The sequence below is a fragment of the Eubalaena glacialis genome, chromosome 17, assembly GCF_028564815.1.
Source record: "Eubalaena glacialis isolate mEubGla1 chromosome 17, mEubGla1.1.hap2.+ XY, whole genome shotgun sequence".
Lineage (NCBI taxonomy): Eukaryota > Metazoa > Chordata > Mammalia > Artiodactyla > Balaenidae > Eubalaena > Eubalaena glacialis.
The window spans coordinates 77,294,946-77,308,538 of record NC_083732.1 but is presented as its reverse complement, the minus strand read 5'-3'; positions in this window follow the sequence as shown (position 1 = coordinate 77,308,538).

Genomic DNA, 13,593 nt, shown 5'->3' with positions numbered 1-13,593 from the left:
GAAAGAGGGTATTGTTAGCATAATAAGTGATCGTACAGTTATATATAGATTTTGTTTCGCTCTATTCCAGCTGTGAATATGATTGTGTTCATGTGCTTGGGAAATTTGCATATAATGTGTGCTATTTGTATCTTAGCCAAATCACTGGAATTCAAGTTCAAACTGCTCACTGAAATGGGACTGAAGCCCACTAAGATAAATGTACTCATCTTCCATTTCTTAAGGCCCCAATCCAGGTGAACGGCCTCCCTTCTTCCTGAACTTGCCCAACTGGCATATTTGCCAAGAATGATCAAATTCTCACTTCTAGGAAAGCCAGCAATTGGATGAAGCATCAAAAATTGGGGTCTGAGGTCCAGGAGCAAAGAGAAGACGGTGCCATCAACTTTTTTCTACTTTCTAATATATTCCAGGTTGAATTCAGTTTAAAAAAAAAGACACCTCATTTGTAAAAATTTGTAAAATGTCAGCACTAGAGTCTTATCTCCTTTTTTAATGTAAATATAATTCACATACTGTAACATTCACACTTTTAATGTATGCAACCCAGTTCTTTTTAGTATATTCAGAACATTTTTATCGCCCTAAAAAGCAAATCTGTACTCATTACAGTCACTTCTCATTCTCTCCTCCCTCCAGACCATTGCAAGAATCTATTTCCTGTCTATATGAATTGGCCTTTCTGGATATTTCATAGAAATGGTGTCACACATTATGTGTCCTTTTGTGTCTGGCTTCCTTCAGTAGCCTCACTTTTTGGAGGAGGTAGCTGGGTCTGTGCTGGGGAAACAGATTGCCCAAATCACATGGATTTTTCTGGATATATCCAGAACTAGAATGTTATGGGGCCTCTATTTAGCAGAATAATAGTTAAGCACTTGCTGAGAGCTCCAACATCAAGGGGGCTTTCAACCTCACTGGAAATGTCACCAAATATAATTGTATTTATTATAAGTATTTTCTGAGAATACTATACAAGGTTGGGGAAACAAAACAAACAAACAAAAACTTTGGTAAGCTTCATGGGGTATAAGAGGAGTTGTGAACTCACTTTATAAGATGTTCAAATCACAAAAGTTGGTGTCTAAACTGCCCTATAAGTATGGATTTGGTGAAGCACAAGACATTTGTGTTGTTGAGTGGCTATATAAGATTGAGTTTGAGTCCCTCACATTAAACTTTGAACAAATATGTAACAAATGTATTTTTGAAGGAGTGCCAGAGTATTAGCCTGCCCATGTTCTCTGAATTTCCACCCACCCCTCAAAGTCACCACCTGGCTCCTACACCAAGGCCTCCTCAGTTGATATTTGTACAATATTGATGTGTCCTTTGGTGGAAACGCACTTCGTCTGGAATATTCTCCCATGACCTCAGAGCATGTAGTGATCTCACCCTCTTGTCCCATGAAATCATTCTACCTCCTTTACAGACTGACAAGCTTTCTTACTTCCCTCAGTTCTCTTTCTCCATCACAGTGAACCCACAATATCCATTCTATTGTAGCTCGCATTGGGTTTCAAGTCTACCCACTCAAACAGCCTATCTTCCTAAAGTCACAGAGCACCAATCTCATCCTCTGCCCCCCAGTTCAGTATCCACCCAGGGCCCAGTTTATACCTTTAGAACTTTGCAGGGATACTCTGGAACGGATTCCACTTTCTAACTATGATGACCTTCCATCTGTATAATCCCTTCAGGAACTTCAGGACTCCAATTTGCCTCCTTGCATCCAAATTCTAGAGACCTTGAGATCTCAGCACCCTTTAATAAACCAAGGTGCTTCCTTAGAGCACATCACTAGTCAGGGATTATTTCCTAAATTTGAAAGTTCTGTGCTCAATAGCCACAAGAACATGAAAATGACAGTATAGTGCAGTGCTTTGGAGGTGAATGTCCAGGATTTGTAGCCCAGGCCGGACTATTTAGGAACTGTATGACCTTAGCTAAGAGTCTTAACTTCTCTGGGCTTCAGTTTGTTCATCTTTAAAACAGGCATAATAGTAGTTCATATCTTATAAAGCTGTTCAGAATATTAAATGACTTTATGTATATTAAGTACTTAAGTACTTTAACATAGAAATTGTATAAAAATAATAACTACTATTTTATTTCCTCTGTATACAAGTAGCCCACATGCAACATTTATACCAGAAATGCAGGAGTTTTTTTTATTTGTTTGTTTTCTAGAACATCTTAAATTATCAACTAGGAGAAAAACATACTAGATTGGAAAATAGGAGGTCTAGAATCTAGTTCTTACTCTACCACTAAATTGTTATTGAATACAGTGAATTTTCTTATGGAGGTTAAACATTTTCTTAGATCCATGGCTACTATATATTTTTGAATGCCATCTTTACAGAGTGTGACGATATAAAAGTCTAAGTGATCACAGAAGCCAAATTAGTGGTTTTCTAATGAATGAGATGCCCATAAATGATTCTGCTCCTTAAGGTTGATTAATTCTTTAGCTCAGCTGCACACATTCATTTTTCTGAGTTGTTTTTACTCTTAAAAAAATCCATACAGCACGTCACTAAATGGTGACAACGATCTGGATATTAGAAAAGCTGGCTAGAAGAGGATTGTGTTAACCCACCCTCTGATTTTGCTACTTAAGCCTTTCTTAGTGTCTCTGACTGGACACTTCTCCATTAAGCTCCCTCTAAAGAGATTATTTCACTCCAACCTGCCTTCCAAGTAATATGACCTGGTGCTGTAGGAAAGGCATGAACGGTCTTGCAGTCTATCTAGAAAATGCGATGCATCCTCCAACTTCGCTTCCTTTATTTTCCCATAGACCCTGTGGCTGTCCTAATTTTAATTATTAACTTAATCTGTCCCTCCTCTTCTGTGCCCAGACTGGGTGTTCTGACAGAAAGGACCGGGTTTGGAGATCTTTAAATTGTCAGTACTCAGTATTTAACCAGTGCATTAAAAAGTGTTTGCCTTTTTTCAGTACATATGGTGAGTCAAGTCACATGCCTCTTCTCTCAAGCTATGATTTGGTCCTTTTTTACATATTGCTGCCTCTGCCTGGAATGACTCCCCCTTCCTGTGCACTTAAGGAGTCATGCTTTACAATCCAGTTCAGACATTGCTTCCTCTGAAGTGCTGTCCTTGAGCCCCTCATACTTTCCTTTCTCTGCACCACAAAAGTATACTTTCTTACAGAAGTCAAAGATTTCTTCTAGGGCCTTGTCTATATTCTTTGAAAGGATCATACTGAATTTTTTACTTTTAAATAATGTATTTACAACTCTTGCTTGCTCATAAGATGAGAGCTGCTCGAAAAAATGAAAGTGTCTCTTTAATCAGCCTTCTCACAACCTAGCACAGAGCCTGGCACATAACAGGCAATATTTGTTGATTGCAACTGCACTGAACTGATTTGAATTGCACTGAGTTCAGATTCATAAAGGAAATTCATCTCACTTTGAAAAGTTTATAGTATAATTGATATAGCCAATTGAAATGGGTGAATTACAAAAGGTATATAGTTAACTTTTACTTCAGGAAGTTTTAAAGATGATTTTTACCATTTTAAGAGAATTTTTTATTATTGGAAGTTTTCTCTTCCTGGTGTTTCCTTCCTCTTGGCACAAGAGAGGAAGGAAACAATCTTTCATTGTCCCCAGAAAGATTAGAGTAATAGAAGGGAGAAAGAGAAGTAGTCAATAGTCAACTTTAAAGCCCAAAGGACTACAAAAGTCTTGCAAACAGTTTTTCTCATATGAGAAAACGATTTCCAAATTCAAGTATCTCCCTTTATATAACAAAATAAATCTAGGAGGTTTGTACATGAAGTATTACCATAAACTAAGGGTAGAAAGAACTCAGCATATGGCCAAGAAGAGACCTCTTGAGAAAAGAGAAAAATAATCTTAATAGCAGATTTGAGCTTTGAATCTACAGAGTATTTGTACAAATAAGACTAAAGCAACAGAACAGGAAAGACTGTTTTAAATGAGAAGGGAATGGTAAATTTCCTTCTGTCATCCACAGAAATGGGGACCCAGAATAAGACAGAATGTGTTTTAGAGAATAAAGTGGATTTTTACATTTTGTGTAAGGTTGAATGTTGGCTGCACTGTACACAACAGTTTTTGAGAAGGAAGGATTGCCCAGACCAGATGGGGGGTCTCTACAGCCCTGCTCTCTAACCTTTGTGTGCAAACCACAGTTGAACAGTCAAAAAAGCTTCATGAAGGACCCAGGAATACATTAGCAGCACAGACAATAAAAAGTCTAGAGTATGGACTGTTGAGATATCAATGAAATCTGACAAAACCCTACTGTAATACAATAAGACCTATAGGGAACTGACTTTAAAATTTGGGTGAGGAATTGATTACCCAAGATGCTATATAAACAATTAAGACCACCTTGACCATCAGCTGCTGTTGGAAATCAGTCCTCCCCAACAGAGGTATTCAATAAATGTTAGGGTCCTGACTATTTATGGCCTCTCTTTTTATCTTTGCTTCCCAAATAGCTTGAGGAAATCAAGGCAATTAAACAAGGATTTTCTCAAGAATCTGCAAAATAGGAATGTTTTGGTTAATTGAGTGTTCCAGTGAACATATATCACCTGTAAGGCTTATTGGTTATCCAAGAATTAAAGATGCTCTGTATTAGTCAGGGTTCTCCAGAGAAACAGAACCAATAAAGAGATTTATTTTAAGGAATTGGCTCACACAGTGATGGAGTCTCAGAAGTCCCACAATCTGTCATCCGCAAACTGGAGACCCAGGAAAGCCAGTGGTGTAGTTCCAGTCTACATCTGAAGACCTGAGAATTAGGAGAACTGATGCCATAAGGTGCAGTGTGAATCTAAAAGCCTGAGAACCAGTAGAATCTATAGCATAAATTCCAGTTGAAGGGAAAGAGAAGACCAGTGTTTCAGCTCAGCAGTCAAAGAGAGAATTCTCCTTTACTCGTATTCCTTTTTGCTCTATTTATGCTCTCAACAGATTGAATGACGTCCAACCACATTGGGGAGGGCCATCTGATTTATCCAGTCTACCAATTCAAATGCTAATCTCTTCTGGGAACACCATCACAGACACACCTAGAAATAATGTTTAGCCATATATAGGCACCCTTTGGCCCAGTTATGTTGACACATAAAATTAACCATCACATACTATATGCTAATTCTTTGAAAATGATTAACCCTATGGACCTAAGTATGGGAAAGGATGGCACGCGGCTGTCTCCAAGTCTCTCTAGGTCTAATTCTTTATGGTCGCTGCAAGTAGACCGGCCTCCAGAAGGGAGTGTTTTTCTCCAGCATCACCTGATAGATTAATTCAGGGACAGCTCTCAGCTCCTTCTTGCCAGTGACAGTCTCAGAGTATGCAGGATTTCCTTGCTGTCAGATTGGCATATGCCTTGAGTCTTCTGTAGATGAAACATCAGCTCTCTATGCCAGCTCAGCACTCATTTCCAAATCATTTGTTTGCTGCCTTGCCATGTGAGAGCAAAGGTTTCATCAACCCAGCACGATCTCCAAGAATGGTGCTTTTCCTCTCTGATAAATGTGTGACTTTGAACCAGAAAAGCAGTCAAGCCTCAGAGTCATGGACCCAAATCACAGTTTTGTCTCTGTCATTTACTTTGGAACGTAATCCGCCCCATCATTTTTCTCATCTGAAATAGTCGAAGGTAGCCAACATCATCTCTAAAGTTTCCTATATGCTCTGAAAACCAGTTAAATAGGTGCCTTAATTGTGGTGGTTGCTGTTTTAGGGGGAAAAAATTAGCACACCTATGGTGGTGCTAGATGAAGAGTAGGAAAAATAAATAAGATGTAAGGGCTTTGCCACTGAGTGTCTCGGAACCTGGTAAGGAAGGTGGATATTTAAACCATTAACCACAGAATCTGTGGTGAGTGCTAATTAAGGGATATATTTGATCTAACCCATTCACACCACCTTATTATCAAACCCAGATGATGACAAAATAAGTCCTTAAAGTTAGGGACGCTTTTAAGGACACTGATAACTGGTTCCCTTCCAGATGAGATCCACGACCTCTGCTCTAGGGCATTATTACAAGGTTCTAACTCACTGCACTAAACAAATATTCTCTCCAAAAGGCATGAGAACAGGAAAAAGAAAGAAAAGCTCGACTTACAAAGAAGGAAAGAGGGCATCCATGCCAAAGTTGATGAATTAACTTTTTTGTATTCCTGTTGTCTAACACAGAGCCTGGCACATTACCGGTGCTCACGTACATGTTCATTCATTTATTCACTTGTTAAAGCTGTACATGTACCACATATGCTGGGTTCTGGGACACAATTGTGAATAAAACATGCAAGGTCAATGAGCTTATATTAAAATGAGAAAGTGTAGATGATAAACTAGTAAATAAGCAGAGAATCAAATATTTTGATACATCTTATGAAAGAAATAAATGGTGATGTGATAAAGAGTATGGGAATGTATGTGCGTGAGATAGGGTGGTCTAGGACAGTCTCTGGGTGAGATCCGAAGAGGGAACAATGTAAAGGACCTGGTGAAAAATTTCTTGTTGCACAAGAAGGAGCAAGGAGAGCAGACTGCCAGGGTCATCTCTGCTGAAGGGGGAGGATGGTACAAGGTGTGCTTGTAGAGGTGGATAGATGATGCATGTGTTGTCAGGCCGAGTCAGTGTGATTTTCTAATAACATGGCTGTAAAGGAAGAGGAAAAGGGAGGTATCAAGGCTTATGCTTAAATTTAGTTAAAATGAACTGAAATGAAGGAAGGAAGAAAGGAGAAAGAAGGAAGAGAAATGATTGATTCATTTGAGTGCTGACCTATATTTCTGCACTAGACACAGGAAAGGTGCATGTTTTTCTGGAGTCTGCAACCTAAAATGTTGTGCTGAATTTGATGACGGGTCAAAGTAGAGCAGAAGAGAGAAATACTCCATTAGAATACAGGCTCTAAAAGAAGTGACAGAGCATTTTGATATCGATAGAGGTCTGGATAATTCAGGCAGTTAGTCATTCCTTCTCTTTGATTCCACAGGGATGGAAGGGAAGATTTATCTTGGAAGATGAGTAAGATCTGCCAGATGACAAAGTGGAGAAGCACATTTTAGGCAGGGAGAACAGCAGGTACTAATAAATGGAGAAGTGAACAGCCTGGTACATGTGTGCCAAAGTCTCCAAGCAGTCCAGAGAAACTGGAGAACAGAGTAGAAGAGCAACGCTGAAAGGGGGGATTGGAAAGTCAGGTAGTATCAGATCAAGTAGTGTTTTAGATCAAGTAGTGTTTACCAGTAGCTAATGCTTCTGAACCCCCAACACTGCTGATCTTCTGTCTGTTCCTCAAACATGACAAAATTCTCCTTGCCCCAGGGCTTTTGCAATAATTTATACCTCTAGTACCCTCCTTCCTGGACATTCACACAGCTGACTCCTTCCCACCAACCATCGATTAAATCAGCTCAAATATCACCTTCTCAGAACCAACACCTCTCCCAGCTCAATTTGCAATTGATTCACCTCTACTTTCTGATCACTCTGTTTTATTTTTTTCCTTAGTGCTTTCTACTACATGGAATCGTCTTGGCTATGTACATGTTTATTTATCTTCTGCCTTCCTCCACTGAGATAAAAGCTCAACAAGAGATGAAATTTCTTTTCTTTTATTTACTGCTGTATTTCCAGCACCTGTACCAGAATAGTAGGTGCCCATATAATATTTGTGAAATGAATAAGTGAGGAATCATTGATTAGGGAGAGGTATGGTCCAACTTGCCCTTTAGAATATCATTTTGTGTGCAGTATGGTAGGACTGCATCTTTCTGAAAGATAAAGTTCTAACGTGAGTATGTGAGATTTAAAAAAATGTACAATCAAAATTACCTTGACAATGGATTAGAAAGGTTCAAGGCCTTTTTGAAGACTGATATTCATCATTCAAGGGTAATGGAACCAGTATCTCTAGGGTTTGTTTGTTTGTTTTCCCAGGAAAGGACACGTCCCTCTTTCTGTCCTTGGCACCCTTATTCAGCAATCTAGAGGATTATTCCAGCACATTGCTACATTTAGAGGAGTGGTAGGAGAAATAACCTGAACTCCTTATTTATTTTTTCTCTTGTGAAAAATGAATATTGCTGAATTTATATGAGCTTGATGCTCATATAAAACACCACTTCATGGAAGGTGGACGTGCAAAGTCTAAGTTTGGAGGCTGAGAGCCCATTTTAAAATGGCATTTTTTTCCCCCTTGAAATGAAAAAAAAACTCTTCTGTCTCTTTCAATCCTATGATACCTAACTTTATGCACTTGAGATGCTTTTGCAGCAAACTGAAACCTATTTTCATTGTGTTTGAATCCATTTTCTTTATCCCAGGCACAGCTTAAATATCATTGTAGAAGGTGCCTTGAAATTAGAAGACCAACATGATCTCCAGTGGACTTACTACTTATAATGATCTGGGTGTTTAGAGCTTTCACTTCATAACTCCTCTTGTCTTGTCCCTTCCAACCCCAATAAAGAAGACAATCTTTAGAGGCAACATGAACAAGGGTTAGTGAGGATTCAACAATTTGTCTTATTAAAGTTGAGAAAAAATTAAGTAATCCATTGAAATACTAGTGTAAATATCGGTCTCTTCATCTCTCTCATAAACACATAGTCAACTTTGGTCTTTCCTTTTTAAGCAACTAGGAAAGGGACCATTTTAGATCTCCATTCCAACGAATTTTCCAAACATTGTTGAATAGCCTGGGGTGTGAGATACATTTCTATGCTAAATGAGGGTTAATGTCTAAAAAACTTTTTTTTTTAAACATCTTTATTGGAGTATAATTGCTTTACAATGGTGTGTTAGTTTCTGCTTTATAACAAAGTGAAGCAGCTATACATATACATATATCCCCGTATCTCTTCCCTCTTGCATCTCCCTCCCTCCCACCCTCCCTATCCCACCCCTCTAGGTGGTCACAAAGCACCAAGCTGATCTCCCTGTGCTATGCAGCTGCTTCCCACTAGCTATCTATTTTACATTTGGTAGTGTATATATGTCCATGCCACTCTCTCACTTCGTCCCAGCTTACCCTTCCCCCTCCCTGTGTCCTCAAGTCCATTCTCTACGGCTTTTTTATTCCCATCCTGCCCCTAGGTCATCAGAACCATTTTTTCTTTTTAGATTCCATATATATATGTTAGCATGCGGTATTTGTTTTCCTCTTTCTGACTTACTTCACTCTGTATGACAGACTCTAGGTCTATCCACCTCACTACAAATAACTCAATTTTGTTACTTTTTATGGCTGAGTAATATTCCATTGTATATATGTGCCACATCTTCTTTATCCATGAGTCTGTCGATGGACACTAGGTTGCTTCCGTGTCCTGGCTGTTGTAAATAGTAAAAGACTTTTGAAGGCTTCTGTAAATGGCCTCTAGGGAGTGAAGTGTTTTCTACTTTCACTGGCTTTTTACTGCCACTTCCTTTCTCACGTGCAACACCCACGCCTCTATCGGTTATTCGTGTGCAGTTATACTGGGGACAAATTGAAGATTATGAGAGCTGTAATTTGGTTTAACACCATAGGCTAATAGGTTAAAAAGAGCCTGAATAAACCTTTGGAAGATCCAAGCACTGGCTCGTCTTAGCTTAGAAGGGATTTATTATTACAAATTCCCAGTGATAAATAGGCAGATGTGTCAGATGTCTCAGTTTGCTGTCTTGCACAAAGGGCTGATGGACATATTTGGTCTGTGAAAATGTGAGTATTGATCCAAATACCATCATTTGAATAATGCTTTGAAAATTGCAAAGCATTTCTACTTTTCTGGTGCATAACCCTGGGGAGCGTCAACCTACTCTGTGCCAGGTTGAGTGAATACAAAGATGAAAAGAACATAGTAAGCTAAGGTTCAACTTTCCAGCCTGAAATCAGGTAGATCTGCAGCGAATTCTAACCTTCCTGCCTTTGAGCTTTGTAACTATAGGTAAGTTAGCCTTTCACAGCCTCATTTATTTAATATGAAGATCAAGGATAATAATAGACAATACTTCTCAGAGTTTTGGGGAGGATTTAGGGAGATAGTTTTAACAGAGTGCTTAACATAGTAAGAGGTAACAGTCTAATATATTAGCTATTTAATTATTTTGAAGCGACATCATAACCAAGAAGGGATGATGATGATGATGGTGATGATGATTCTTATTTTACATGTCCAGAAACAGTGTCAGGAATGCTAAACAAGTTGGCTAAAGTCACACAAGTCTTGAAACCTTGGGTTCAGGTTCCAAGCTCCAAACCCTATCATGTTTCCTGGCTCCTAGGGCTTAATGAAGGAATTGGGGCAGGGTGATCTTATACAAAGGAACATTTCTGTGCTCATAAGAATTTCTACTGCAAAACCTTTAAAAAATGAGTCCAAAGAGAAAGAGTATCCAACTCTTTTATTTCCATCTTTGTCCTGGTGAAAAAACAAGTGTGTATTACAAGCTTGACTTACAAGGATCTCACAGGAGGAGCCCCTTGTACTATTTGAGTTACTAATGGGATAGCAAACAGTGCCTGTAATTTACTTTGTACTTTGATAATGTCTTGGCTCACAGGGTCACACAGCCCTTTCCAAACATTAACTTATTTCTCCCTCCTAATGCTTCTAAGGGGTCAGAGAAGGTTAGCACTCCCTTTGTTTCATAGATGAAAAAACTGAGATCTAAGAAGGTTATGCATCCTACCAAGGTCACCCGGCAAGCCAATAAGCTATCTAATCCCCTGCTCCCTGCTGAAGATACTCCTGGAACCCACACCGGGAAATGTGTGCAGGATGTTTTTCCTCCTGCCCTGGAACTGCCACCAAATGCCATTTGTGTTACTTTTCTATACCTCTCAAGCTGTGCCTCGAACAAACAAAACAAGAATGTATTGCATCCTGGCTTCTTCAGGGCCATGGAGCTAAGAGGTGAACAAAAAGGAGGAAGCCTAAGTGTAAAATATATTTGTTGCAAGCAAATAATACTTATCACATTAAAAGTGGGTGGGAGCGGTTGACCTATTTGTTTTAAAAGTTAGGTGGAGTAGTGTAGGAAAAAATGTACACACATGTGAACAAGATTTCAGAACCTCATCTGAATACAGGGAACAGTTAGATTCATCCACTTAGGAACTGACATTTACTGAGCTCTAGGCACTGAGTTTAGGAATTCTCTGGCGGTCCAGTGGTTAGGATTCTGCGATCTCCCTGTAGGGGGCACAGGTTTGATCCCTGGTTAGGGATCCTAAGATCCTGCATGTCATGCAGTACGGCCAAAAAAACCAAAAAAGAAAAGAAAAAAAACTATTAAGCTCATTTTTTAGATGGAGGAGTCAGAAAAGCTGAATAGAACACTTCTTTTACGTCCTTATTTAAAAGTCCTATTCCCGCTGAGTCCTTCTCTTCCAGGCCACCTTATCCAAAACCATGGCCTCCTTTCCACTCTTGCCCCTTTCCCTGCTTACCAATTAATTAATTACCAGTTAATTATCTTGTTTATTATTTCTCTCCTTCCTTTAGAATGTCATCTCCATGATGGCAGGAAGCTTTGCCTAATCTGCTCATTGCTGCATCCCTAGTGCCTAGAAGAGAGTTCCCAGTACATAATAGGAGTCAACCAAAAATTATTTAATGAATGTATTCATGTTCCCCTGACAGCACAGAGTTCTCTTAGTAGCAGGCAATTACAGTTGCAATGTTATATTTACTTTTAATCCCAACTTTTCCTCTCCATCTCAACTTTCACTCACTGAGTTTAGATGTTACGGGTTCCAACTTGGGTTACTTCCTCTTCACAGATCTTTCTGGCTCCACATTTACTTTCCTTAACACAGGACTGAAAATAGGACTCAACCGATAATTGTTAAATGAATGAATGAATGCATTCACATTCTCATGACAGCTCAGAGCTCTCTTAGTAACATGCGATGACAGCTGCAATTTTACATTTATTTATGTGGTGATTTGATTAAGCTCTATATCACTTTCTAGATCTATGAAAAAAGAACATTTCAGTGTGATCATGAAGTATATCCCAGTGCTTAGAATGATGCCTGGCAGAAAGTAGTTCTCAACAAGTATTTTCTAATGGAATAAAGAGATACAGCTGTGTGATAGAATTCAAAGAGTAGAAATGTGACATAGCAAAGACTTGGAACCCTTTTTGTGTATTCAGTAACTACTTATTAAGCAATAGACATTATTGCTGCCTTCAGTGGGGCTTACTACCAAGTGGGCTCTTCTCATACCAAATCTCAAACTAGGTCTTTGTTGCAAATCCAACATTTAAATAGAAAGCAATTTCATTTATGTTTTAATATTTAACTCATAAATAAGAAACTTAAATATCTGACAACTTCATCTGTCTGGAATGCAGGTAAAACGCAGAAAGTAAGCCAGGAAAGCCTCTTTCCAGTTAAAAGAGGTTACAGAGTTTGACAACATAAAAGTTTCTTAAATCATGCTGCACATTCCATCTACTTTTAAATATCACAGAACCACCCTGTCATCTCAGGAGTGTCCCTCTTTAAAGTACTTGTCCCAGTTTATCTATCACTAATCTCTATAGATTCTATAGTCAAATATCTTTTAATCCCAACTGTTCCTCTCCATCCCCAATTCCACTGACCTAGTTTAGACATTATGGCTTCCACTTCGGTTGCTCTTTCTTAACTGGTCTCACTAGCTCCACTTTCCTTTTCTCTAACACAGGACTGGAAATCAAAATAAATAGAATAGACAAAGTAGATGCCCAAAGCAAGCCTTAGTGTAAGAGAAAGATATTAAACCCAGCCTGGTAGTGGAGCCTTCTATGACCATCTGTGGCCAAACAGAATGGATAAGTCCATCACCATGTGGTTTGCTTCCTACATAGCCTACCTCTTGCAAATTTAGCTACTAACTCAATTATGACATCATTCTACGAGTACTCATACTAAAGCCATCTATTGATTCCAAAACTTTGTTTTTTTAAAGAATGACAAACGCATTTAGTGGCCCTAGCTAGGTCTGTCTCTCATCCCTTGACACACATATTGTACTTGCTTGTCAGTATGACGGTCTTCTTACTGGATATGTATTTCTTTAAATATGGGGTGTGCATTATTAGAGGATAACAGTTGTTTTTACGTTGTAGTTTACAATACACTATGTAACAGTGAAGGATAAATGGAGGCAGTTCTTCTTTTCATTCTCTTCAGTCCTTCTAATGGCTTTAAGAAGAAACTGTAAGTTTTGTGCTAGCGTGCTCTTAACAATTTTATACTTGATAATCTCCTTTATTTATCAAAGGGACAAGCAAATCCAGGCTTGGAAACCTCAGCACACAAAGTTACTGGTTTGAAAATTCAATCATAGGACTGTTTTCATTGCATTTGGTTTAACAATTACCTTCTATTTAGGACAAATGAAACGGAATTTCCATTAAGTTGAGACACAAACTTTTCTTTTCAAATAAAAATTTTTAAGGTCTAGAAGTATATACAATTAAAGAAAACATTAAATAATGTGGGGAGCACAAAGATATGACAAAAACACAATGGGCCATTTGAATGACTGAAATTTGGGAAATTTCACTACACTATAAGTTCCT